This window comes from Schistocerca gregaria, chromosome X (genome assembly GCF_023897955.1).
Source record: "Schistocerca gregaria isolate iqSchGreg1 chromosome X, iqSchGreg1.2, whole genome shotgun sequence".
Lineage (NCBI taxonomy): Eukaryota > Metazoa > Arthropoda > Insecta > Orthoptera > Acrididae > Schistocerca > Schistocerca gregaria.
Genome location: NC_064931.1, coordinates 279,975,478 through 279,999,625, shown reverse-complemented (window position 1 = coordinate 279,999,625; position 24,148 = coordinate 279,975,478).

The following is a 24,148-nucleotide window of genomic DNA, read 5'->3' as shown; positions in this document are numbered from 1 at the left end:
TTAAATCAAAGACGAGTATTTCTATTTGCGTTTGCTATTAGTCAACGCTCGTGGCCCACCATCATTCCATCTTCTACGAACTGTTAATGGTGAATTGTGTGGCACATTAGAGAAGCCTGTCAACGTTTACGACTGCTAGAGAGTGACACTCATTCGGATTACAGCCTCGGACATGTTGTGACTCATCAAATACGAACATCGTTTTCGATAATTCGCTCAACATGCTTCCCATCCAAACCGATTGACTCGTGGACCAAATACAAAGATGACAAGTCTAATGTTATTTTGCAGCATATACGTAGTAGATCATCAAATCCAGATATGCCACTGAGCGAAGACATTCACAACGGGGCATTAAAATTAATTGAGGACACATGCATGATGATATCGAACAAGGCACAACAACTCCCAATCTTCCGATCCAAGAGTCATTTAATCAAGAGTTGAAACGAGGAAAAAATATGATTGCGATGTTTTGGGAAATTCTGTTTGAACGAATGTTTCGCTGTTCAGTCCGCAACAAAAATAAGCCTACTAAACTCTCACAAAAGTTGTGAACGATGGAACTAGAAAATTTCCTTCTTGGATGCTTCCGGTGAAATAGGAAAAACTTATTTGATAGCATCCGTTTTGACAACGATTTGCTCATAGAATGAAACTGCACTTGCTACGTCAGGAATTGCACCTACGTTGTTAGAAGTCGGTCTAACAATTCATTCGGCACTCAGATTGCCGTTCAATAAGGAAATCCATGAAACTCCATTGTGTACCCTTTCGAAGAACTGTGCGGTGGTCAAAGTTCTGCAGCAATGCAAATCGATCTTCGGAGGCATTAGACCAAACGATATAAAATCTACGAAACAATCAAAACCTCTTCGATGGTACTACAAATCTGTTGGTAGGTGATTTTCGGCATTCATTGCCAGTGATTCTGTGGCCACCCAATGAACTTCATACATGTCTGAAGTCGTCCTTTTTGTGCAAACACGTCAAGATACTCAATTAACACTCAGTTAAGTATGAACATGCGTGTTGAGATGCAAAACGACCATCTGTTGGACACTGACAATGACAAAATCCCTGTTGACATTTCGAATGGCTGCTTTACACTCCCCGTCGATTTTTGCCAGTTCACCGAATGAATGACTGAACTCACCGGAAAAGTGTTACCAAACATTGCTAAAAACTACATAAATCATGCTTCGTTGAGCGAACATCCAGTACTGGTTGCAAAAAATGTTGATGTCGACGAATTGAATTTAATATTCAAAGTTATATTGCTGGCCAATTGATGTGGATTCCATTACTAGCCAAGATGGTGCCATCAAATATCCTCACTGGAATTGCCCGGATTGCTCCAACTGAAAGTCGGATCGGTAATCGCAATGTTGAGAAATGTCAACCAACTAGTTCTTAGTAATGGCACCCGGCTTGTGGTGAGGAATCTGATGAGGAACATCATCGAAGAAACAGTTCTTAAAGGAAAGTACGAAAGACGACACGTTTTTATACCACGCAGCCCAATGATCCCAACCGAAATGCCATTTGCCTTTAAACTCTTGCAGTTTCCGGTGCATTCCTAATGACAATAAACAAAACACAAGGACAATCAATGAGTGTTTGCCTCATTGACCTTCAAAATCCATGCTTCCTGCATAATCAATTGTAAGTCGCTAGTTCCCCTGTCGGAAAACCATTAGCTTTGTTTGTTTCCTTGCCAGGCAACAAAACAAAAATGTCGTGTATCACAAAGCATTGCCATGAAGGGAATGGCGACGTGACAGCAAAATAATCGAAAGAAAGCATTTCTTGTATTGACTGATGAACTGAACGTAGATCTTACAACCGAGATTGAAACATAAATAAAACACCCGGCATTCTGATTTCAAATGTAATGGAAGAAAATAAACAATTTGGTGGACATGAAATTCTGACTCAATTAAGTTTAGACTAAAATTATGGAACAAAACGGCATAGTTCCATATCGATCACATTTCCAATATTTCAGCGTGGCAATGCGGAATGAAGTCATCTCAAATGTAAAATTTCCTACTGTTGTACGTCTGATTGCACTCCACCTCAAAATGAATATCTATGGACACAATCGTAAACAGGTGCTATGATCACTCAAAAATACGTCTTTTTCTTTTACTTTGTTTACACATTCCCAACAGGTTTCCACAAATTCACAAAATGATCACAAACAAATTTATTGAAACTCGACATCTATCGCGTCAGCTAGTTAGAGATATAAAACAGCAGTTACATTGCATAGTGAACTGGAAACAGCATTTTCCGAAAATTTTCTGGAGTTACTGAATTGTGTGATATATCAGTTACACAAGAAATGCCAATACCATTGTCACAAATGCTTCCTTAATCAGAGGTGATGTAGGTTACGTAATGGCTCACAGTAATCGTTTTAATCTAAACTGACATGAAATCATATATCTGACGCCATACCTTTATAGGAGAAGCAGAAGAAAACAGAGCAGTAGTAGGTGAAGCACAGGAAGAAGGAGAGGAAGTTTCTGCGATTGTATTTCGTTTTATTAAACGTTAGTCACTCTTTATCAGTGTTCGAATTGTATTAGTTTTTGATGTCGTTCCAGAACAGTTATTAAGTGCTTCTCTCCTAAGTCATCCCTTTGTATCAGGAAATAGCTACGTCCAAATGTCAGTGTGTTTAATAGTGCGTAGGTGGCAGGCAGACTCACGGCTGCCAAACGACAGGGTGACAAAGCAGAGAGCGGAATACAGCTCACAGTATGAGGTCATTCTGCCTAATCAGCCCAAGCTAACGCAGCTGACGAACTGTTGAGTCGTGAATCATCGAATCTGTAGAAACCCTGTTGTTACCGCAGTTCATAATCCAATGAATGAACTAAGTGCCTTTCGTTCACCCGCACTCGTGAGTGACCCGAGAGGTCGGAAGTACGATCCTAAGGACGTTAGTCAGTCAACGAATTCCTTGGGGCGTTCAGCGTAACCGCCCGTCGGACCTACAGTATCTCGGTGCCAGTAAGAAATGGTCACAGAATACGTCATTGTATATCCTGAACTTATAAAAAGAAAAATAACAGAATAATGAAATTTTGAATTACTTAATGCCAAAATGATAGTGCAATTAAAAAAAACCAATAAAAGTAAAAAATGTGGCACCTTAAGTTTTGTTCCACTTATCTAAAGCATAATAATTAACAAAGAAGATGAAAGGTATCGGTCACGGTCTATTAGTAGGAATCTATGTCTAGGCCATACTCCGCAAGGCACTTAACGGTGTGTGACTGACGGTACTTCTGGTACTATTAACTGATCCCCTTTCCATGTTCCACTCACGAATCGCGAGTGGGAAAAATGACTGTCGTAAGCCTCTGTATTAGTTCTAATATCTCGTATTTTCTCATCGTGGTCATTTAACAAGGAGTATGTGGGAGGAAGTAATATGTTGTCCGACTCTTACCTCAAATTTCAATAGCAGACCTCTCCGTGTCGCACAACGCCTCTCTTATAATGTCTGCTACTGGAGTTTGTTGAGCATCTACAACGCTCTCGCACTGACTAAACGATCCCGTGACGAAACGCACTGCTCTTTGTTTGATGTTCTCTGTCTTTTCTATCAGTTCTACCTGATAAGTATCTTAAACAGATGAACAACACACAGGGATCGGTCGAACAAGCGCCTTATATACCACCTGCCGGCCGCAGTGGTCGAGCGGTTCTAGGCGCTTCAGTCCGGAACAGCGCAACTGCTACGGTCGCAGGTTCGAATCCAGCCTCGAGCATGGATGTGTGTAATGTCCTTAGGTTTAAGTAGTTCTAAGTTGTAGGTGACTGATGACCTCAGATGTTAAGTCCCATAGTGCTCAGAGGCATTTTTGTATACCACTTCCTTCGTGGATGACTTACATTTCCTTAAGATTCTTCCTACGAATCTCGGTCTGGCGTTTGCTTTTTTCTAGTAGGAATTATACTGCTATTTTACTAAAATGATTTTGTAAAGCCATACAAAAGTCGAAATCAGAATCGGCTGACTACAAATCCGTATCTTTATTCGCTTTATGTGAACAGTTTTCCCCTTTTATGTGCAGTTTAGTAAAATATAAAGACTTTAACACACACAAAAGGTAATGAGTATTTATATTACGTAATAACCTTCAATTTATATCAGTGAATTACAGTCACATAACAAAATGTATGGGACCTAAAATATTACTGAGTCATTAGAAGGGTCTTGTGTGGAGAAAAGCCTTCAATGTCAGATTGAAAGCATTTGGTTGTCTGTAACAGTCTACATTTTTTGTAGAAACCTACTGAAACTGTGTGTATTAAAAAACTAAAAACCCGCCTCGATTGCTAAAAAAGCACCTAGAGTTAAGTGTTAACCCAAGTTTCCGCGTAGATAACTACATCTTATGGCGGGTCATGGCCCATCGAACATAGGCCGGTGTGAGGTGGAGCGTACAGCATTAAGTTAAGTAGTGGTTTTGACATTGTACATATGTACTGTTTGTGTTTTCCTTTTGTTTTTCGTTTATAAATGTATAGCTATGGTGTTCTTTTAATCTTCTTAGGCACTTTTGGCTTTTATTGTTGTTCTGACGAAGGTGTAATTATCTACGCCGAAACCTGGGTTAACACTTTTCGCAATCGAGGCGGGTTTTTAGTTTTTTAATATATTAACCAACGATTGCTGACGCGCTGCGATGTTGAAGGTTCTTAGAAACTGTGTGTCATAGAGAGCTGCATACAATTTTGATCAGTACTTTAGGACATTCTCTCAGAATATAGATTGATTCTCTGTATCCGATTTCATGAATTCATATTGCTGTTCCATGGAAACAAATTCATGGCTTGTTGAGTTGCCCCCAAGTATAAAAGGCCATTTTAAGATAAGGTTAAAAAAAAATGGTTCAAATGGTTCAGAGCACTATGGCACTTAACAGCGGAGGTCATCATTCGCCTAGAACTTAGAACTACTTAAACCTAAGTAACCTAAGGACATCACACACATCCATGCCCGAGGCAGGATTCGAACCTGCGACCGTAGCGGTCGCGCGGATCTAGACTGCAGCGCCTAGAACCGCTTGGCCACTTCGGCCGGCTTTTAAGATAAGGTCCGCTGTTTCCGCCAGTCACAGTTTGTCGGAACTTTAGTTAGTGAACGACAAATAAAGGAAATTTTTAAAGAAGAAAGAAACTCAAGTGTAGTTAGTAATAAATTAGAAATGTAAAAACAGATTATTTTGATACAACTTATTAACTTTAATCAGAATGACGGCTCTCTTTTTTGTCATCAACAACTTTTTTGATGCTAGGAGAGCAGGTAGGGGCTGCCATTCAAAAAGAGTTGTCCAGTTAGTCTGTTTCCGTACTTGTACTCTGTTAAATTTCGGACTGGAGAAAGTAACCTACACAGATTTGTAGAGTTGAACATTGCCTTCACTTTGCGATCAAACTGAACCGAAATGAGGTATCTCATTTGGTCCAGATGTCTTTCCACTACTAAACGATTGTAATTACTTTTCCATTCTGCGATCACTTAACTGCGTTCATACAATGATTGAAAAGAGGGGCAGTATTACTGTTTTCCTCTGTGCAACATTCTTGGACGACCTAATTCAGTAATCCGGCCTCCTACCTGTTGTCTGCAGTATCGGTGCCAGTATGGTCACTGAGTGACTGACTAGATGATTTCCAACCACTGACTGATTTTACGTAAGACCAAACCAGCTTAGGGTTTTTAGTCAGCGTGTTTGGCAAAATTTTAGTTTCTGAGTCACTGAACACTTCTCTTATTTCTCTCCTTACACTCATTTGCACTTCGTTCAGCATTTGTTTGTCGGCTATGTTGAGTCTATACCTATCAATCGTTTGAGATATTGCAAGACTTCTGTACGTCCCGTGAAATTTAGTTTCCATGCTACGATAGATTGTCAATCTCGCTGTTATGTCGGAAAGGAAATAAATGAATCTTTCCCCTTCTCTGATAAATTGCAGACGTCCATGTGCTTAACGCCGTACTGGAACGTTTCCGTTTATTGTGGAGTCAACAACAACGAGATTGTTCTCTGAACAAAGTAAAGTATGTGTTGTTCACAGGAAACTCCCCGTGCTGGAGGAACGGTTTGTAGCCCGCCAGAACTCACCCCACCCTGTATCTTCTCCCACCGCAACTTTCTCCCACCACCGCTTGTGTGTCCCCACTTCACGGCCTCTCTTGCAGTCCACGCAGAGCACGGTTGACATTCAGTGTCAGTGAGGTCTCTGTGAACAGTTCAACTTGTCTTTGCAGTTCGAAGAACGTCTCAGTGCTTGGTTCAAGTTTTAGACTCTTTTTTAGTTGTATCGCTCTACAGTGCATTATGTCGTCACAGGATGCCGCTGACGCACAAGGAGATCCTTCCGTGGCGGCTCAGTCTCAGCCTTTAATTCATGGGCAGCTGTACTTCCTAGATGGTTTTATCTCTAATCCCATAAATTTCAATGGAATGCCACATTCCCCTTCATTCAATGCTGGTGTGCCACACTTCTACCCACCACATCCTCTTTTCCATCCAACATTGCACCCAGCTTACCCACATGAAACCCCACCCATTCATCATCATATACCAATGGACTTCCAAGAACCTATGATGTGGGAAGAACAACTTAACGCCCGTGGAGCTGTGTGTGCTACAAATGCTCATCCTGGAGATTTTATGGTAATTGATGATGCACCATACGACGTCATTCCTGAGTGTAAGTTTAATAGCGAGACAGAACACACTCACAACAAAAGACCAAAGGGTGTTTCAAAATCCAGAGTTTCACAGCAGATGCACAAGCACTCACAACCTTTAGGTCAAGATCGATCAACTTCAGGAGCTACAAGGCAAAGGAACTCATCACATGCAGCACCATACACAGGCACTGAACGTGTCGTCACAAACTCCAGTGAGTATAATTTAAAGCTTATGAATCCCTTCAGTTAACTATCTAAGCATACGAGTATTACACTATGTTTCTACCATTGACGTATTTGTAATAGTTCCTGTCATTGTGTTACCATATCCATGAGATGCGATAAAGTACTGCCAAACTATAGAATATCGATATTACCACCTTGAGACAAATGGATATTTGAAGTAACTTTACTTAATCATGAACAAAAATTCTTCTTTCACAGGACATGATAAGGTACCTAAATTTGATTTAGAATTTTGACTATGTAACATGCATGAAATGTTCTTTACATTTTCAGTCTAAAAATCCTAAAGAAAACAAAGAATTCTAAAGTGTACATGTTCTATATATACTGAGCATCATTCTGTACGGCCTGCAGCACATACATTTTCTCTGTGCATTTAGGTTTCAAGTCCTTCTATTTCAGTACTGTGTATTTCATATCATTTCTTATGTCTTATACACAGTCAGTTCTAGATTTCTAAACTGCGCAAAATTTATAATGACATGAATTTATATACGAGGGTGGTTTGAGAAGTTCTAGGAATTACCACGAGAGGTCAGCGCTAGCGCAACACGTTTTTCCCGTGATATTTATTGGACAATTGCCAGTAAACACGTGTCACGTCACAGCTCTTGGAAGAGAACTGTGGCGGTGACGCGCCACTGTTCTTGTTCCCTCATAGTGATTTGAGAAAATGGAAAAAAACGAGATTCGAGCAGTAATTAAGTACTTCGTAAAGAAAGGTATGAAAGCAAAGGACATTCATGCAGATTTCGAGAATACAGTGGATGACTCTGCTCCTTCAGATTCAACTGTTCCCAAGTCGACAAATGAATTTAAATTTCGTTGTGAGACCTCAGATGATGATCCGTGCAAGGGATGGCCAAATTGTGTCACTACTCCAGAATTCATTTGCAAAAGTGCACAAAATGGACATGAAGGATCGCCGATTGAAAGCGCATGAAAATGCTCATGCTTGCCAGATGTCATTTGAAAGGGTATGTCACATTTTAACTGAAGAATCATAAATGAAACAATTATGTGCAAAATGGGTGCTGCAGCTCATCAAGTGCCAACACACGTGAGTAGTAGAACAAGGTTTGTATGGGCCCACTCTCCATTGTTGCCAAATTTATTCAAGATCACCGCCGGACGGTTCTAGGCGCTTCAGTCTGGAACCGCGCGACCGCTATGGTCGCAGGTTAGAATCCTGCTCGGGCATGGATGTGTGTGATGTCCTTAGGTTAGTTAGGTTTAAGTAGTTCTAAGTTCTAGGGGACTGATGAGCTCAGATGTTAAGTCCCATAGTGCTCAGAGCCATTTGAACCATTTTTTATTCAAGATGGCGGATCCAAAATAGTGGCGATAGATATGGCAACATTGCAATGACGTCATGTTGGGAAGTTCAGATTTTGGCGGGAAAATAGGTCAATTGGGCTACCACCACTAACCTAACACCCTCTCCCCTATCCTCTCCCCTCCCCTTCACAGAAAATAGCGGTAAGTTCAAATTCCAGCAGGACAATGGAACACACCACAGCTACCTCCACTAATCTAAGAAAATGGTGGGAAAATAGGTCAGTTGGGCTAACTCCACTAACCTAAGTCATTCGACTGCCACCTCTTCCTATGAATTGGTGTGAAAACGGCTCTGCCTATGCTGGATAGGATGGGCATGTCATTATTTTCAGTCTTCAATTAAACCAGTAGAGGCAGTAATTTCATCCAGTTTGTTCCCCATGAGGTTCGGAGTCCAACTGACCTAGTAAACACTACTGCCACTAGGGTGTGCCATCATACCTCCCATGTCGTAATCCAAGATGGCGGTCTGGGGGGGAAAATGGCGGGAAAAGTACTAAGCCTGCACACGGGTTGCTGGAGAGAGGAAGGAGGGTGCCTTATTTATTTCAGAACAATTTATTTAGGGATGAATTTCACGACGTTTATTTATTAGACTGATACAAAACACTCACCCTGATGTGATTGAAGTCTCAGTAAAGAGTCTACAGGCCTCCAAACTACTTGTAAATAATCCAGTACACTGATGTGCAGAGACACGAACAACTGATAAATTACCGAAATACTGCAGTAAATAACATACAGAAATGCAAACTACTTGCAGATCACTGAAATAATCTATGTGTAACGTTAAACAAATATGCGGACAATGGTTACACATACGAAAATAATGCAGTGCTCAAACACGCCGTGCATGTAAAAAACGCAATGTATCAGAAAACTGTTAGAACGTGAGCACATGCTTGGCTGGGCCAGCCAGATGCATGCCAGCACTGGAGCATGAACCACTACTATCACGTCACTGCCAACAGCAAGTGAAAGTTGCGTCTATTTGCAGGTATATACACTCCTGGAAATTGAAATAAGAACACCGTGAATTCATTGTCCCAGAAGGGGAAACTTTATTGACACATTCCTGGGGTCAGATACATCACATGATCACACTGACAGAACCACAGGCACATAGACACAGGCAACAGAGCATGCACAATGTCGGCACTAGTACAGTGTATATCCACCTTTCGTAGCAATGCTGGCTGCTATTCTCCCATGGAGACGATCGTAGAGATGCTGGATGTAGTCCTGTGGAACGGCTTGCCATGCCATTTCCACCTGGCGCCTCAGTTGGACCAGCGTTCGTGCTGGACGTGCAGACCGCGTGAGACGACGCTTCATCCAGTCCCAAACATGCTCAATGGGGGACAGATCCGGAGATCTTGCTGGCCAGGGTAGTTGACTTACACCTTCTAGAGCACGTTGGGTGGCACGGGATACATGCGGACGTGCATTGTCCTGTTGGAACAGCAAGTTCCCTTGCCGGTCTAGGAATGGTAGAACGATGGGTTCGATGACGGTTTGGATGTACCGTGCACTATTCAGTGTCCCCTCGACGATCACCAGAGGTGTACGGCCAGTGTAGGAGATCGCTCCCCACACCATGATGCCGGGTGTTGGCCCTGTGTGCCTCGGTCGTATGCAGTCCTGATTGTGGCGCTCACCTGCACGGCGCCAAACACGCATACGACCATCATTGGCACCAAGGCAGAAGCGACTCTCATCGCTGAAGACGACACGTCTCCATTCGTCCCTCCATTCACGCCTGTCGCGACACCACTGGAGGCGGGCTGCACGATGTTGGGGCGTGAGCGGAAGACGGCCTAACGGTGTGCGGGACCGTAGACCAGCTTCATGGAGACGGTTGCGAATGGTCCTCGCCGATACCGCAGGAGCAACAGTGTCCCTAATTTGCTGGGAAGTGGCGGTGCGGTCCCCTACGGCACTGCGTAGGATCCTACGGTCTTGGCGTGCATCCGTGCGGTACGTCCACCCGGCCTCCCGCATGCCCACTATACGCCCTCGCTCAAAGTCCGTCAGCTGCACATACGGTTCACGTCAACGCTGTCGCGGCATGCTACCAGTGTTAAAGACTTCGATGGAGCTCCGTATGCCACGGCAAACTGGCTGACACTGACGGCGGCGGTGCACAAATGCTGCGCAGCCAGCGCCATTCGACGGCCAACACCGCGGTTCCTGGTGTGTCCGCTGTGCCGTGCGTGTGATCATTGCTTGTACAGCTCTCTCGCAGTGTCCGGAGCAAGTATGGTGGGTCTGGCAAACCGGTGTCAATGTGTTCTTTTTTCCATTTCCAGGAGTGTAGTTGCTCGAGTGTTTCACTGAAGTCACATGTCTATGTAAATTAGCCCCAAGCCACCCTCTGGACTGTGGACAGATGTTCACCATTGCTGGCGCAATTCCTCTCTATATCTGCTGTCCAGAGAACACCTTATTGACCAGCGACTCACATTCACAGACGCTGCAGAAATCTGTTCCATTGATTCCCAGAATAGCTCAGGGTGCATTGTTCCTAGCGATCCTAATCGGACATGCCAGATGCCTCTGGCCGTGTATGTGCTTACCTAGCCACAACGCGTCCTGCCGGTCCAACGAAGGCCTAACTGCCAAGCAAGAGATGTCTGCATAGCTACTTACCTGATAAGGTGCAGTTAAATGCTATACTGATGTTTCATGTCTATGTAACCAAGCCCTCTTTGGATGCGCTATAGAAATCGTCTGCAATTCTTTCAGAAACTTAACAAAAATACTCCTGAATAGCACTGAATGTATTCTTTCCAATGCTCCTAATGGCAGAGCTCGCCCATCAAATATCAGCCCCTCACGAAAACCGTAAGGTGTCCCAGAAATAGATAACAGTCGATTTTGTAGGAGCTTTTGTGGTGTCTCAGGTTGTGTGCATGGAAATTCTTGCCCAAACAGAACCTGTTTACGAAAATAGCGCAGAAAAACGCCGAATGTATTCCTCCTGATGGTTTTACCATGGCACCCCATGCATCACGTCTTACCCTTCATGGAAATCGTTAAAGTCCTGCTTTCAACAAACATCTCAGAAACGGTAAACCTTCTCACTGCTATGTAGGTATGTAGATGATCTTTTGTCCTACCACTAAGGATGTCTTGTGACTGAATGGAGCATTATGATTGGCTCGTATTGAATTTACCCGCCAAATTACTGATGCCGCCAGTGTGGAAACACTGTCCAGCTTTTTTTTCTGCAGACGAGACTTTCAGCAGAAATAAACTACTTTGTAAAATCAGCATATTGCACCGACAGTTAAATCTTGCAAAGTGGCTTACAGATCGTCAAATACGGAAAGTCTCAAATACACCGCTCTGCTACTGAGAGCGGGAGCTTGAATATTAGAGCATGAAACGGATCTCCAACCAGGCAGTATATCACCGCACGCCGTGTCCTTGTAGTAAAGACACAATTCGTATCCTGCACTATACACAATCGCCACTTTTACATCATTTGTATAGTTATCGTCTGCCAGACACTCATACATATACCATGAAGACAGACAGCATACACACATGCACTGTAGGTACACTCCTCACTGCACTAGATATTTCCCGTGAGGTCTGGCAGGCATCCACACCCAACACATGACCAGAGCGCCCTCAGTGGACCGAAGTTACTCTCCAAACTCTTCTACAAATTTGGTGTTGGATCCTCTTGGCACAAACACGTTACTGTTTCTGGTCCCGACGTGCTTACTTGTTAGCTTGCTTTTCTACACCAATCTCAAGACCCTGGGGTTACAAGAACATATGTAATTTCATTTGTTTTTCCAGAATATCATGCCATTTTCGAGGTACTTCTCGATATCAAGCACACAGCAATATCGCTCGCACTGTATAAGACCGAAGACATAGACTGGAAGTTACTTCTCTAGAAACCCGAAACTTTAGACAGTTGAAGCGTGGTGTAAATCACGGAGTAGCTAGAAACGTATCCCGTCTGTGAAGGCCTTTATGTGAAACCTCAGAAAAAACTAGAGGAAACTGATATTTCCACTCGCAAATACCGATGTCAATGATGTAGCAGATTCCAAATAATCCTTACAATTTTCAAAGATAGTTAAGGTCTTTCTCATGTCCAGAGAACCAGCAAATGTGTCCCCCAACCATCTTTCACGTGCTAGATGCATTCAACACACACCATAACAGATCTTCTGTCAACCAAATAAAGACGGGAAATGTGATGAAGCAGTCAATCGGACAATTCACGTTCGAGGGAATAATGGTCCAGTGCAAACACATGTCCATATTGAATCTTCTCAAATTTCCACATGATCACAAATGCTGTCCAATACATACTAAGTATGAGTTCGCTATTTGGCGTCTAGAGGACGACATGGGTAAGTCAGCTACATTCCTGCATCTCAACAGGCCTTTCCATTCAGACAGCTCCTGCCGTTAACCGGAAACGTGAATCAATGACGCAACAAGCCACCACCAGCACGCCATGTACCCCTAGGCATAATCGTCCTAGGTAATCGGTCACATACACAGGGTGGTCTACTGATAGTGACCGAGCCAAATATCTCACGAAATAAGAGTCAAACGAAAAAAACTACAAAGAACGAAACTTGTATAGGTTGAAGGAGGAAACCAGACGACGCTATGGTTGGCCCAATAGATGGCGCTGCCATAGGACAAACGTATATCAACTGCGTTTTTTTTTAAATAGGAACCCTCATTTTTATTACATATTTGTGTAGTACACATAGAAATATGAATGTTTTAGTTGGACCACTTTTTTCGCTTTGTGATAGATGGCGCTGTAATAGTCACAAACATATGGCTCACAATTTTAGACCAACAGTTGGTTACAGGTAGGTGTTTTAAATTAAAATACAGAACGTAGGTACTTTTGAACATTTTATTTCGGTTGTTCCAATGTGATACATGTACCTTTGAGAACTTAGAATTTCTAAGAACGCATGCTGTTACAGCGTGATTACCTGTAAATACTACATTAATGCAACAAATGCTCAAAATGATGTCTGAAAACCTCAATGCATTTGGCTATACTTGTAACGACTCTCCTCTCAACAGCGAGTAGTTCACCTTCCATAATGTTCGCACATGCATTGACGCATGTCGTCAGGCGTTGTCGGTGGATCAGAGTATCAAATACCCTTTAACTTTCCTAACAGAAAAAATCTGGGGACGTCAGATCCGGTGAATGTGTGGGCCATGGTATGGTGCTTCGACGACCAATCCACCTGTCATGAAATATACTATTCAATACTTCAACGGCACGCGAGCTACGTGCCGGACATCCATCATGTTGGAAGTACATCACCATTCTGTCATGCAGTGAAACATCTTGTACCAACATCTGTAGAACATAACGTAGGAAATCGGCATACATTGCACCATTTAGATTGCCATCGATAAAATGGGGCCCAGTTATCCTTCCTCCCATAATGCCGCACCATGCATTAACCCGCCAAGGTCGCTGATGTTCCACTTGTCGCAGCCATCGTGGATTTTCCGTTGCCGAATAGTGCATATTATGCCGATTTACGTTACCGCTGTTGGTAAATGGCGCTTCGTTGCTAAATAGAACGTGTGCAATAAATCTGTCATCATCCCGTAATTTCTCTTGAGCCCAGTGGAAGAACTGAACACGACGTTCAAAGTCGTCGCCATGCAATTCCTAGTTCATAGAAATATGATACGGGTGCAATCTATGTTGATGTAGCATTCTCAACACAGAAGTTTTTTTTTTTTTTTTTTTTTGCAAAAACAGACATAATGTCGTATGGGACAACAGCAATCAGTGAAATTATAATGTTACTTAAAAACCGTCTTGATTGCAAATATTTTTTATTCATATGACCGGTTTCGGTTCATTCAGAGCCATCTTCAGATCTGATATTTCAGTTACAGGAGTAACCCGTCCAAATCCAGCAGTTTTCACATGTTGGATTTGGACGGGTTACTCCTGTAACTGAAATATCATATCTGAAGATGGTTCTGAATGAACCGAAACCGGTAATATGAATAAAAATATTTGCAATCAAGACGGTTTTTAAATAACAACAGAAGTTTTTGACGTTCCCGATTCTCGCGCAATTTTTCTGCTACAGATGTGCGAATTAGCCGCGACAGCAGCTAAAACACCTACTTGGGCATCATCATTTGTTGCAGGTCCTGGTTGACGTTTCACATGTCGCTACTTCCTTGTCCCTTAAACAACGTAACTATCCGGCGAACGGTCCGGACACTTGGATAATGTCGTCCACGATACCGAGCAGCATACATAGCATACTCCTTTTGGGCATTTTGATCATAATAGCCATACATCAACACGATATCGACCTTTCCACAATTGGCAAACGTTCCATTTTAACACAGGTACTGTATCACGAAGCAAATACCTTCCGCACTGGCGGAATGTTACGTGATACCACGTACTCATACGTTTGTGACTATTTTGACTATTACAGCGCCATCTATTACAAAGCGAAAAAAGAGGTCCAACTAAAACATTCATATTTCTTTACGTACTACACGAATATGTAATAAAAATGGGGGTTCCTGTGTAAAAAGCGCAGTTGGTATCCGTTTGACCTATGGCAGCGCCATCTAGCGGGCCAACCATAGCGTCATCTGGTTTCCCCCTTCAAGCTAGATGAGTTTCGTTCTTTGTAGTTTTTTTCGTTTTTGCTTATTTAGTGAGATATTTGGCCCAGTTACTGTCAATGGAGTACCCTGTATATTTTATCATTATACTTACAATTAAATGTTGCGATTGCTATCTCAGTTGAACGACATTCAACAATGAGTGAAGTAACTGAAATACACACTGCCGACGGCTGTGGCTCTGGAAATAGAAATATCTGTACCATTCTTATGATCTGACATACTCTCTCCTTTGCTATCACAGTATCCCATGTCAAATCCATACCTTCCTTATGACTGGACATAGTCATTTCCTTTGAACATGTCGCAACACAAAAACATACCTTATAATCCTGATGCTCAAGGCAAACCTATCACGCTTCCCCTACTACTAAGTATAATACTTGGCCATTAACTGATTGCTGGTGATACGAAATAGTACTGACCGAAAATCACTGAAAGGTGGACATGTCTCATATGATTTTCTTGCGAGTGGTACAACTGTATCATAGAAAGAGAGGTGTAATCACCTTACAAACAGCCAGATGTTAAAAAACACGATTGCAACAATTTTTTTATATTTATGAACAAGCTCCATTCATTCACGAGATGAGGAGTGTAGCAGTCTACTTCTGGAAAGTGCAGATTAAATTGGCTACGGTGGTGCAGAGCGGGTTGGTCAAAGACCGTGTGACAGGGCCTTTTAGTCCCTAATTTTTATCCTAAGGCTGCAAGAATGCACTTTGACACCCATCCGCATAGAGACAGATCGTAAATTATGCACTATGCTTGAGGTGCTATAATTATGTAGAGTGCTCTCATTAATAAACGGTCACAATGCCCACAAAGTATAATGGAGAGAAAGTTAGCTGAAACCAGATGTAAACAGTAATGAAATTCTAAACTCAGCTTGGAATTTATACCGCAGATACAGGTTGGACAGTGAAGGGGGAGGCGTGTTTATGGCGATAAGAAGTGCAATAGTATCGAAGGAAATTGACGAATATCCGAAATGTTTAATAATTTGGGTGAAGGTCCCGGTTAAAGCAGGCTCATTCATCAGTGGACAAAGTTCAAAACCATAGTACAATATGCGTTAGATGAGTATGTGCCAACAAGATCGTAAGAGATGGAAAAGAGCCACTGTGATACAACAACCGAGTTAGAAAACTGCTGCGGAAGCAAAGGGCACTTCACAGCAGACATAAAAATAGTCAAAGCCTTGCATACAAACAAAAATTACGCGAAGCGAAATGTAGTGTGAGAAGGGCTATGCGAGAGGCGTTCAATTAATTCGAAAGTAAAGCTCTATGTACTGACTTGGCAGAAAATCCTAAGAAATTTTGGTCCTATGTCAAAGCGGTAGGTGGACCAAAACAAAATGTCCAGACACTCTGCCACCAAAAGGGTACTGAAACAGAGGATGACAGACTAAAGGCCAAAATACTAAATGTCTTTTTCCAAAGCTGTTTCACAGAGGAAGGCTGCACTGTAGCTCCTTTTCTAGATTGTCACACAGATGACAAAATGGTAGATATCGAAATAGACGACAGAGGGATAGAGAAACAATTAAAATCGCTCAAAAGAGGAAAGGCCGCTGGACCTGATGGGATACCAGTTCGATTTTACACAGAGTACGCAGAGGAACTTACCCCTCTCCTTGCAGCGGTGTACCGTAGGACTCTAGAAGAGCGTAGCGTTCCAAAGGATTGGAAAAGGACACAGGTCATCCCAGTTTTCAAGAAGGGACGCCGAACAGATGTGCAGAACTATAGACCTATATCTCTAACGTCGATCAGTTGTAGAATTTTGGAACACGTATTATATTTGAGTGTAATGACTTTTCTGCAGACTAGAAATGTACTCTGTACGAATCAGCATAGGTTTCGAAAAAGGCGATCGTGTGAAACCCAGCTCGCGGTATTCGTCCACGAGACTCAGAGGGCCATAGACACGGGTTCCCTGGTAGATGCCGTGTTCCTTGACTTCCGCAAGGCGTTCGATACAGTTCCCCACAGTCGTTTAATGAACAAAGTAAGAGCATATGGACTATGAGACCAATTCTGCGATTGAATTGAAGAGTTCCTAGATAACAAAACGCAGCATGTCATTGTCAATAGAGAGAAGTCTTCCGAAGTAAGAGTGATTTCAGGTGTGCCGCAGGGGAGTGTCGTAGTACCGTTGCTATTCACGATATACATAAATGACCTTGTGGATGACATCGGAAGTTCACTGAGGCTTTTTGCGGATGATACTGTGGTATATCGAGAGGTTGTAACAATGGAAAATTGTACTGAAATGCAGGAGGATCTGCAGCGAATTGACGCATGGTGCAGGGAATGGCAATTGAATCTCAATGTACTGCGAATACATAGAAAGAAAGATCCCTTATCATTTAGCTACAATATAGCAGGTCAGCAACTGGAAGCAGTTAATTCCATCAATTATCAAAAATAATAATCAAAATATATGGCAGTGTGCAATGGGGGTTACAGCAGAAACCTCAATGTTTCAATCAACGACACGGGATCACAGGGAGCGTCTCTTGCGACTTATTGTAGAGTTTGTAGTATATGGTCATCCTCCTACAGTACAGGTGATGCAACTTTACACTGGTCTGTGCAGTATATTAATACCTGTATATTTAATAGGATCGTCACATGTGCTCGATGTCCGCACGCAGACGGTATTTATTTTCGCAATATGGCAGGAGAGAGATGCATTAAAAATCTTGTGAGGTTCTCTATCAGACGAAGTCAGTATAGCGTTTATAGTTCATAAGTTTTCTCTGTTGGATGGAACAGAATAACGATGATATCATAGACGTGAGTGGGAACTGAGGGACGTGGATCTGCTTCAGACTGTAGTATCTGTATGAAGTTTGGGGATGCTCTACAAGGCACTAGCAAAATCCTCGTCCTTCTCCCAGTTCCTGTACTGCCTTTTAAACTACCTAGAACCGAGATTAGCCGAGCGGTCTTGGGCGCTGCAGTCATGGACTGTGCGGCTGATCCTGGCGGAGGTTCGACTCCTCCTTCGGGCATGTGTGTGTGTGTGTTTTCCTTAGGATAATTTAGGTTAAGTAGTGTGTAAGCTTAGGGACTGATGACCTTAGCAGTTAATTCCCATAAGATTTTACACACATTTGAACATTTTTGAACAAACTACCTCGTGTTGCAGGAGCAGGCTTCATTTGGCACTGACTTTACACATCGTACACTGTTGGTGGATATTCCCATTACCAGCGAATGGTCAAAAAACGTTCCTGTCGCACTAACTCGGGTCACCCTGTTTCTACACGGGTTACAAAGGTGGTGGATATAGCTCTCTCCGACTTCTGCTCAGTTACGACTTACATTTGAAAGATCACATGTGCAGAGATGCTGAAATGGCAGAAGTTGCAAGAAGCATAGGGTCCAGCTAAAATTTTACTGTAGTAGATAGGATCGAAAAAGGTGACTTTTTTTGATATATGAGAGTGCCAGAAATATGACTCACTAGTGGCTGTAATCATTAATGGAATTCTCCATCCGATACAATGCAGTTATGTGATTGAATGGAAAGACTTGATTCCAACCCACAGACATCATTTCCACGGGAAAGCGTAGCACTAGAGATCTGAAAAGCTAGTGTACATTTCTTACGACCTCAATCAGCACCCCATCTACTGTTTGTGATCCTTCTCCATCAACCATCGCCTATAACCCAGTCGATATAACACCAAACCTCTGACATGGCATCGAGACAGCATGTGTTACAAACGCCGGAGAAATATCTAGCGGCAGCGTGAGGTAGTTGTAAATACCTGTTTCATACGACGTTCCTTAGCCGAATTATTCTCTAAATTCGGTAATTTTATTACGAGGTTGCACCGTCGGCGACGTGTATTCGCACTATTGGTCTGATAATGTACACTTTGCAGTGACCGTCTATATTCAGTGTCTGGAAAAGCCACTTCATTTGGAGAGAATGCCATACCTCGATTTATAAAGCCAAGACCGTTTGTGTCAGTAATATAAAGTAGTTGTTGCGATTGTGTTTTTTAACATCTGGCAGTTTGAGAGAAGTTTACGCCTCTCTTTCTAAGACACTGTAGTAACACTCGCAAGAAAAACTTATGAGACATGTCCACCCATTGCTGATTTTCGGTCAGTATTATTTCGTATCGCCAGAAATCTCTTAATGGCCAAATATTATACTTTAGTGGGGGATGCATAATAGGCTCTCCTTGAGCATCAGGCTTATAAAGTATGTGTTTGTGTTTCGACATACGCAAAGGAAATGACTATGTCCATTCGTGAGGAAGGTATGAATTTGACGTGGGATGCTGTGATTGCAAAGGAGAGAGTATGTGAAGTCGTGAGACTGGTACAGATATTTCTACGAGGGTTTTTTGGAAAGTAAGGAACGACTGGTCACGAACTGGAAACCACAGTGAAAATCAAAACTGTTTTCTTAGCTCATTTAGCGACACCTTCCAGGAACTTCTCTACATAGTCACCGCTCGTACTTAGACATTTGTCAGACCATCAAACCAAATTTCTAGCACCATCGTCATAGAAGGCAGCCGCCTGTGCTTTCCGATAATTCTCTTCGCTGATCTATAGCTTCGCCCAAGTGTTGTGTTCGTATCCAGAGTTTCATGTGAACGGAGATGATACTCAGGACGATCCAATTAGGGCTGTGTTGTGGGCAATCGAATACTTCCCATCGAAAAGGCTTCAAGCGCTTCTTCACTGCCTATGCAGAATGCGGCTGAGAATTGCCATGAAGAAAGAATTGGGTGGCAGTTGCGTTAGGTGGGCTGCATTCATTAAGGCGAAGCCTCTCAGCGGGCCCTCCTACTTGGCGGGAGACATTGTTGAACCAGGCACCTTTACTCTCTCACAGTGCGATCACAACGGATAAGAACTTCTTGATACGATCGACGGGCGTACTAGAGACACAGACCAAAACGTCTGTCAAAAGCCTCGTCCGAATTTCACAGTGGTTTCCATTTCGCGACCGATTGTTCCTCACATTCCGAATACACCTCGGATTTCCAGAGCCATAGCCGTCGACAGGGTGTATTTCACACACTTCACTCATTGTCGAATGTCGTCCAACTGAGACAGCAATTGTAACATTTAATTGTAAGTATAGCGAACAAATATATATGTGACCGATTCCCTAGGACGATTGTGCCTAGGGGTACCTGGCGCGCCGGCAGTGGCTTGCGGCGTGAATGATTCACGTTTCCGGTTGACGGCAAGAGTTTTCTTAATGGAAAGGCCTGTTGGGATGCAGGAATGTAGCTGACAAACCCATGTCGTCCTCTAGACGGCCGAATAGCGAACTCATACATAGTACGTATTGGACTGCATTTGTGATAATGTGGAAATTTAAGAAGATTCAATATGGTCATGTGTTTGCACTGGACCATTATTCCGTCCGATGTAAACTGTCCGACTGACTGCTTCATCACATTTCCCGTCTTTATTTGGTTGCGAGAAGATCTATTGTGGTGTGTGCTGAATGCGTCTAGCAAAAACGGTTCAAATGACTGAGCACTATGGGACTTAACAGCCGAGGTCATCAGTCCCCTAGGACTTAGAACTACTCCAACCTAACTAACCTAAGGACATCACACACATCCGTGCCCGAGGCAGGATTCGAACCTGCGACCGTAGCGGATTTATACCACGCTTCACCTCGGTAAAGTTTATGGGTTTCTAGAGAAATAATTTCCAGTCTACATCTTTGGACTTGCACAGTGCGAGCGATATTGCTGTGTACTTGATATCGAGAAGTATCTCGAAAATGGAATGATATTCTGGCAAAACCACGTGGAATTACGTATGTTCTTGTAATCCCAGAGTCTTGAGATTGGTGTAGAAAAGCAAGCAAACAGATTGGGACCAGAAACAGTAGCATGTTTGTGCCGAGAGGAACCGACCCCGAATTTATAGAAGCCATCAACCCCATTGCAGGCTGAGTCCTTTTCCCGCCATTTTCCTCCTCAGACTTCCATCTTGGATCACGTCACGGGAGGGATGATAGCGCCCTCTAGTGGCAGAACTGTTTACTAAGTCAGCTGGACTCCGAACCTCATGGTGAACAAACTGGATGGAATTACTGCCTCTACTGGTTTATTTAAAGACTGAAAATAAAGACATGTCTATCCTATCTAGAACAGGCTGGGCCGTTTACCCGCCAATTCCTAGGAAGACGTGGCAGTCGAATGACTAGGGTTAGTGGATATGGCCCAAGGGGCTTATTTTCCCACCATTTTCTTAGGGTAGTGGAGGTAGCCGTGGTATGTGCTTTGTCCTGCTGGAATTTCAACTTCACGCCATTTTCTGGGGGTGGGGAGTGGAGAGGGGAGGGGCGGTGGTTTGGTTAGTGGTACTAGCTCAACTGACCTATTTTCCCGCCAAAATGTGAACTTCCCAACATGAAGTCATTGCGACATTGTCATATCTATCTGCGCTATTTTGGATCCGCCATCTTGAATAAATTTGGCAACAATAGGGAGTGGAGCCATACAAACTTTGTTCTGCTACTCAGATGTGCCGTGGCCTGGCAAAATTACACGAACTAAGGTATGAATAGTTGCCACACCTGCCTTATTCACCTGATATGGCCCCATCAGACTTTCATTCTTCCCAAAACGGAAAATTGTTCTTGGTGGACGATTATTCACTTTAAACGAAGAACTGATAGCTGGAGTAGACATTACTTTGCAGGCCTGGAAGAAACTCATTTGCTAAATGGGATCAAAGCACTGGAACATTGTTGGACCAAGTGCGTTAATCTACAAGGAGTCTAAATCGAAATACAAAACAGTTTCAGTGATGTAAGTACTTTTTTATTGTTTCGTTCAGAGAACTTTTGATACCGCTCTTGTAGACAGACACAACCATCTATATTTATTTATGATATTTGTTAACTTTCACGACTGTCTGCTATGTACAATAAGATTTTTTTTACCTAAGCCTTATATCGATGAGTTCTATGAAGGACAATATGGAAGCAAATAACAAATTGTCTGCTATAATTTACTCAGTGATACCTAGTTTAACCCTACACTACTAGCTGCACCCATCAGCAGTCGTCGTTACATACAGAAATTTCTAAATCATTCTGCTGAAATTACGTTAATTTTCAATAAACAAAATTTTAATGAAACTGTGCACAGTTTCAACTGTCAAGCTTCTCTGTTCAGTTTATTTTGGAATTGAAAATCAACCAGCGAATCACAAATAATTTGAACAGTAGATGATTTTTCGCATGTGAATTTTTTTACTTCATATTCACAGATGCAGATCAACAATTTCATTTAATTTTTTGCTACAGCCCAAACTGAACATAATATGAATCTGCAACAATTAATCAGCATTGCAGAGCATTCTTTGTTTACTTGTAATTTCATTTTTTTCTGATCTTAACCTTTTTTGTTTTATGTAAGTTACCCGTGACAAACGATTTGTTGTAGGTTTGTAAAATCTTATACCTTTGGTAGGAAATTCAGAGGGAAAACGACGGATTTGCCCTCACGAATCTCAGTCACGTACCACTCTTGTATGAATGCCTGAATGGAGCAAATATCATACGCAATAGGTGGCTTTGCACAATGTGTCCCTAAAGTGTCTTACTGTTAATATATTTTTCTGTATACTGTCTACAAGATCTGCAGAGTGCTTTACTGAATGTCATGACTGAGTTGTACATTATTTCTGTGGTTTTTTCCAGAAAACCGTCTGAAAATCAAACACAAGCGTAAGTTGAGTCAACTTATGGCAGAGGAGAATCAGCCTTGGCCATGTGAACATGTACAAAGGAAAAAACGCAAGTATGATAATGACAGATCAGTTGGCATCCAGGATACTGTTGACAACATCACAAAGGAAATGGATCGTTTGAGTATGAATGTTTAGAGTAATGATTACAATGTGTGTCAGGATAATGAAAAGCACAATGCACATCCAAATGCCGATAACAACGAACAGGTGTATGAGAATACATATGCAAAATGAGTCCTGTCACTGACCCTGCACTTAAGTCTATGCACTTATCTACAATATGTGTTATGAGGTCAGTGAGTTCTATGATGCAATAGCAAATCATAGGAATATGCACTAATGACTGTATTTTGCTTTCAAAAAGTGTGTAAATTGGATATGATGACTGATAAAAGTGCCCTGTCAAGGATCTCTCAAGGAACTTGGATTTTAATTCAAAGAGAGGTGTTGCACATTGACACATTTGGTATGCCAAGAGCATTACAGTAGCAGCAGTTGAGTAAAATGCCAAATATGAAACAGAATCAGTATATTCATTTATGACTGGGAGCGGAAGTTACGTTTATTATGAAGACAGAACCAATTATTGCCAAATACTGATTTTGAGATATGTTCTTTATGTGACAGACTGTGTTAAAGTTGTGGTTTTGTCAGCTATATGTAAAGAATTTTGACCTATCGGAAAAACATGCTTTTATGTAGAAAAATGTATTAATGATAGTTCTCTTCATTGTGAATGATTGTGTACGGAATTACTATGAAGAAACATATTCTTCCCATGTACTTTTCAGGAACTTGAATTTCTCTCTCTCTCTCTCCCTCTCTCTTTCTCTCTCTCTCTTTCTCTCTGTGTGGTGTATGGTATATGGCAATATGTAGAAATCTGCACTTAAGTGCACTGCCTCCATCATAATGGTAAATAGTTATGCCATGTGAAATTCACAGCTTTTGTGAGAGGGCTATGAGGTTCATTACTTTAATGTCCAAGCAGTTTCTTGCTAACTTCAGTTATCTCATCCACGTTATATCCATTCTGTACATGTTTCTGAGCTCAAATTAGATAACGCCCAGTGTCTTCCAATTTATATCACAGTTACCTTGCGGATTTTTGAATATCCCACAGCTCTATTACACCTTTTGGAATTTTATTTGTATTTAATATTGCTCTTGAAGTTAATTATGTTGTCAGAAATATGCTGCTATTCCATTTCCTGGTGGCTAGCACAAGAAAGTGTCTTTAATATATGTTTTCAAACTACAGATCCTGGAGCAATCTAACTTTCTTTTGCGACTGATGACAGTTGAGAGGTTTATGTAGCAAGCACATAGTGTTGGTCTCAGCTTTTTATGCTTAATGTACCTTTGGAACTTTAAACATGAATATCTATATTTCTGCTATCAAGAAAGT